This window comes from Octopus bimaculoides, chromosome 2 (genome assembly GCF_046866305.1).
Source record: "Octopus bimaculoides isolate indiv1 chromosome 2, ASM4686630v1, whole genome shotgun sequence".
NCBI lineage: Eukaryota > Metazoa > Mollusca > Cephalopoda > Octopoda > Octopodidae > Octopus > Octopus bimaculoides.
The window spans coordinates 42726355-42731990 of record NC_142929.1 but is presented as its reverse complement, the minus strand read 5'-3'; the positions used below and the strand labels follow the sequence as shown (position 1 = coordinate 42731990).

General features: G+C 38.6%; 1 pseudogene; it reads right to left on the bottom strand.

Moving 5' to 3' along the window:
- Positions 1–3201: 3201 nt before the first annotated feature.
- LOC128247201 (5S ribosomal RNA) lies at positions 3202–3322 on the bottom strand (annotated as a pseudogene).
- Between the last annotated feature and the right edge of the window lie 2314 nt (positions 3323–5636).

The window sequence follows — 5636 nt, the reverse complement described above, 5'->3', positions numbered from 1 at the left end:
ATAGATAGATAGATAGATAGATCATTCAACACACTGCAGATTTTAGATTTATTTGTATTAACTTTTGTTTCAGAATCTCGTAACTTAAAGTTTCACAGATGGGAGAAAAATAAACCTTATTGCTCGGATGCTTACTAAATAAGTACGTGTCTTTGCTATGTTATTAAGAAGTTTGTTTTGAGCATGAGTGTGTGGTTGTGTGACAAGAAAATTGCTTCCCAACCTCATGGTTCCAGGTTCAGTCCCACGGCATGGCACCTTGCGCAAGTGTCTTCTACTATTGTCTCGGGTCGACCAAAACTTTATGAGTGAATTTGGTAGACAGAGACTGAAAGAAGTCCGTCGTATATGAACATGTACATATATTTCTTTATGCTTGCGTTTTTCCCCCACTACCGCTTAACAGCTTGTGTCGCTATGTTTACGTTTCCACAACTCAACGGTTCGGCAAAAGCAATGATAGAATAAGTATCAAAGTTTAAAAATAAGTATTGGGATTCGATCCATTGGACTAAAAATTCTTCAACGCGGTGCCCCAACATGGCCACTGTCTAATGACTGAAAGAAGTAAAAGATAATAGATAGATGAATAGCGAGAGAGACAGACAGACAAAGACAGAGACAGACAGACAGAGAGAGATAGACAGACAGACAGAGAAAGACAGACCGACAGAAACGTATATTGTCAGTTAGTTTTCAATATGTAAGAAAAAATTACACCCAATATAAGCAATAGAGAAGGTATATTGTGAAACAATGCATTACTGGTTATGGCACATAACTGATGCTACCGTCATCGATATAGTTAGAAAATATTTCCGACTCCTCAGACATGCTGGCGGGAAGTGCATGGCCTCTGTTATGATGGAGTTACATACAAACTCTAGTTTGGCTTGGTGGTAGCAAAAATTTGTAACGAAAAATAGTGAGAAATAGTATTTTTCATAAGAAAGGAAAAATTGTGTGATTATTCAGCCTAGAGATCAAAGATGCCGACTCTGCGTAGCGGAGAGGAGAATCATTCTAAAATATTTTCACGATTCAGATGTTTTCATAAAGTGAGATTTTCGAACGCTGCTCTCATGAGCGCAAATTTGTTTTTGCGACATAGTCATGTCTGTTTATGATCTATCCAAAGGCAAAACCAGCTTTCTTTCCTTCCCTGAGCGTCTGCTAATACTTTACATATACCACGTCCTCGCGCTGTTGTTTTTTGTGTTTGTTGTTTGTTTTTGGGGGGGGATTTACTATTACATATATATATATGTCATTATACTTCTTTCCACCATTTGGCTACCGACCTACAGGTTATGTACCTTTTCCTTCTCTATACAAAAAGGCAATATCCTAGTGGTAATACCCACTGCATAACCGACTATAACATTCTGACCAGTCATATGCCATAACCATTAATATACTGTTTGACGATAAAAAGATATATTTATCTATAGATAGCTAGCTAGCTAGATAGATAGATGTGTGAATCTAAATGCCTGTTACGATCGACAAAACCACATGACGGTGTTTCCTCAATATGGCCTAACTCCAAAGACTGAACGAGTAAAAGAAAGAACACACACACAGACCATACACAAATATACCCCATACACACTATGACAAATATATACAGAAGTTTACATTGCATATATGTATTTACTGTAGTGTGTGTGGTGGTGGCGTGCTTTTGTGTGTGTGGTGGTGGCGTGCTTTTGTGTGTGTGTGTGTGTGTGTGTGTGTGTGTATGTGTGTGTGTGTGTGTGTGTGTGTGTGTGTGTGTGTGTGTACGCGTGTGTTTGAGTGTGTTATGTTGTGTTTTTTGCTATTATTCTTATTGTAGTCCTCATGTTTTCCTGTTCATGAACAGTTTGATAACACTACTTAAGAAACGCGATATAATTACAAAAAAAAAGAATTGTTTTTCTTTTCTTCTATAGTTTTCTTTTTCTTTTTCCAGTGACTGCAGGTGGGCTTGAGTTCGATTCCCAGCTGGTGTCATTAAATCTCCCGCATCGAGTTTTCTCTCTCATGGCGATAACATCTACTGTAAATTCTGCTGTAAAAAGAAATTTAATCACGTTTATTTTCTCGCCGTTGGCTTTTTTCTTGTAGTTGTTGCAATTTAATTATCTCTTGTTATTACTGTTGTTGTGGTTTTACTATTAATTTTTTTCCATGTTTTGCTAACTTCTTTTTTTTTTGTTGTTGTTGTTGTATTTAATTCAATTCATTCCTTTTTTCTTTTTTCTTATTTTGCTTACGTGTTTCTTACGAGCTGTTTCATTTCTAATGTTATATTACGCTTGTTATGTGACCGATGATGTTGTTCTTCTTGTCATTATTGTTGTTCTTATTCTTCGTTATGTAGTAGTTATTGTTGTTCTTGTTGTTCTTGTCCTTGTTCGTGTTGTTACAGCATTTTCCTCTTCTCTTGGTGATGCGATGACGATAGTGATAATGATCGTGGTTGTTATTTCGGCGGCTGAAGTTTTTGTCGGAAGGACAGATTGGTGTTTGTAGTGATGGGGGGGGGGTTCTTTTTCAAAGGAATTTAATGATTGTTGTCTGGTTATTGCCTCTGAGGTTGTTCTTAGTGTTAGTTAGTAGTGGTGGTGGCAGCGGCAGCCGCAATAGCAGCAGTAGTAGTAGTAGTAGTGGTAGTAGTAGTAGTAGTAGTAGCAGCAGCAGCAGAAGTAGTAATAGTAATGGCTGTAGTGGTGGTGGTGGTGGTGGTGACCGATTATTTCATGTGATGCAAATGTTCATAGCTTCATTTGAGACGTTGATACTAGTGGGAAAAGAAAATATCTCTCTCTCTCTCTCTCTCTCTCTCTACATATATCTCCATCTCTTTCTCCTTTTATGTCTCTGTCTCTCTCCTCACTTCTCTCTCTTACTCTCTCATTCTCTCTCACTCTCTTTTTTCTCCCTTTCTCCCTCTCTCTCTCCCTCTCTCTCTCTTCTCTCTCTTCCTCTCTCTTTCTTCCTCTCTCTCCCTTTACATATATCTCCATCCCTTTCTTTACCGCCCTCCTCTCTATCTCTCCCCTCTCTCTCTCCCTCCTAATTGTCCTTGGTAGTGAGGTGGCATAATATTCGTTGTTGAAATTGTTCTTCTGCTTGATATTGTTTCTCTTCTACTCTTTTACTTGTTTCAGTCATTTGACTGCGGCCATGCTGGAGCACCGCCTTTAAAGTGTTGGATGCTTACAGCACCTAGGTTTCCCAAGCGGTCAGCCATCTAAATACTCACTAGGCACGACGTTGCTTAACTTCGGTGATCGGACGAGAACCGGTGCTCTCAGCGTGATATGGCCAGGTCAGTTATCATTCAAAAGATGTTCTAACCATGACCAACCAATTCCTTTTTCATATATATATTGTATTTATCCAACATCACTTATCTCCATTAAGCGTACTGTGTCATCACTTGGCGAATGAATGGCTGCTATTTGAACGACTGCGTAGAAGCTGTCTCGTTGTCGTCGTTGTGGCTGTTCAAACCTAGGCCAGCCCAGATTAGGCAGGCCTATGATACAAGGCTTTAAACTCGTGGCTCTCTCTCTCTCTCTCTCTCTCTCTCTCTCTCTCTCTCTCGTGGCTTCTATTATTATCACATGTTCTTTCCAGCAATATTAGGCTTAATGGTTGGACGTCTGACGATTTAATAGCAAGTTTGGTTTACGTAATTGTAATATGTAACCAATACTCTTTTACTCTTTTATTTGTTTCAGTCATTTGACTGTGGCCATGCTGGAGCACCACCTTTAGTCGAGCAAATCGACCCCCAGGACTTATTCTTTGTAAGCCTAGTACTTATTCTATCGGTCTCTTTTGCCGAACCGCTAGATTACGGGGACGTAAACACACCAGCATCGGTTGTCAAGCGATGTTGGGGGGACAAACACAGACACACAAACACATACACACACACACACACACACATACATATATATATATATATATATATATATATATATATATATATATATATATACGACAGGCTTCTTTGGTCGGCCCGAGACTATAGAAGACACTTGGCCAAGGTGCCATGCAGTGGGACTGAACCCAGAACCATGTGGTTCGTAAGCAAGCTACTTACAACACTGCCACTCCTACGTTTTATAATTAACTTATATTTAAGAAATGTATGTAAGAACATATAATTAAGCATAAACTACACACGACTTTAAGATCATTTCTAGGAAGTAAATTGACGGAGATTTGCTTGCTAGTTTTAATAGGATGAGCTACTACATAGAACCTCTCCTGTCGGTGGTTTTCATGGTAGCATTGGGGATGGCTGTATTAGGTAATTCAGTGATGGGAAAATTCACTTTTATTGTTCCGAATGTTGCTCTTATGTTGTTACTATCAGCATTGTTTTTGTAGTTTCTTTTACTCGTTTCAGGCGTTAGACTGCAGCCATGCTGGAGCACCACCTTGAAGAACTTTTAGTCGAATGAATCGGCCCCAGTACAATTTTTTTTAAGCCTGGTATTTATTTTATCGGTCTCTTTTTGCCGAACCGAACGTAAACAGACCAACACCGCTTGTCAAGCAATAGTAGGTGACAAACACAGACACAAAGACACACACATACATAGATATAAATACAAACATATGCATACATATATATATATATATATATATATATATATATACACTCACACACACACACACACACACACACGACGGGCTTCTTTCAGTTTCTGACTACCAAATCCACTCACAAGGCTTTAGTTGACTCGAGATGATAGTAGAAAGCACTTACCCAACATACCACGCAGTGGGACTGAAACCGAAACCATGTGGCTGGGAAGCAATCTTCTTACTACATAGCCATGTTATATGCCCAGATGCAGTACCAGGCTTCTGATCTTAATTGGAAGTGTTATCATGTACATTGTTTTGTTTTGGTATAAAGGACGGGCGACATCAAATATTCTGCTCAATACCACAGATTTGCTTGTCAGTTGTTTGACCTCAACCAGTTGAGCATGTCCTTTGGTGGCTGACGATATGTGCATCTCTGATCATGAGCAGAAGTAGTGAGGCACTTGCCCAACATACCACGCAGTGGGACTGAAACTGGAACCATGTGGCTGGGAAGCAATCTTCTTACTACATAGCCACGTTATTATTATCATTATTATTATCATCATTATTATTATTATTTGTTTTTGTTGTTGTTGTTGTTGTTTAGTTTATGATGATAGGCGTTCCAGTCTTGGCCACTTTGTTCTTTTCCCTGAAACTAATATATTATCAAACGTGGATTTTTTCAACCGTTTTTTTTTTCAGATGGCAGACTGTGATCTGAGGAAAATTTAGTTACTATTTTTAGCACTTCGAACGGCTGCCTAGAAAGTCCCCTCGTTGATTCGATTGCATTGCTTTTGTTGGTTTCTTTACTTGATCAATTATTTATTTAATTACATTGGGTTCACAATTATTTATTTACAATTATTTATTCATTTGTGTATTTATTATTTATTTAGATTTAGAGTATGATTAACACACAAGGGAGAGAAGAGGTGATGTATGTTATCTAGCCACTATGCTATATACTCTCAATGCTCTCACGTCATCTGTGAACAAGAAGGACATCTAAGATGCTGTTGTTTGTTGTTCAATTA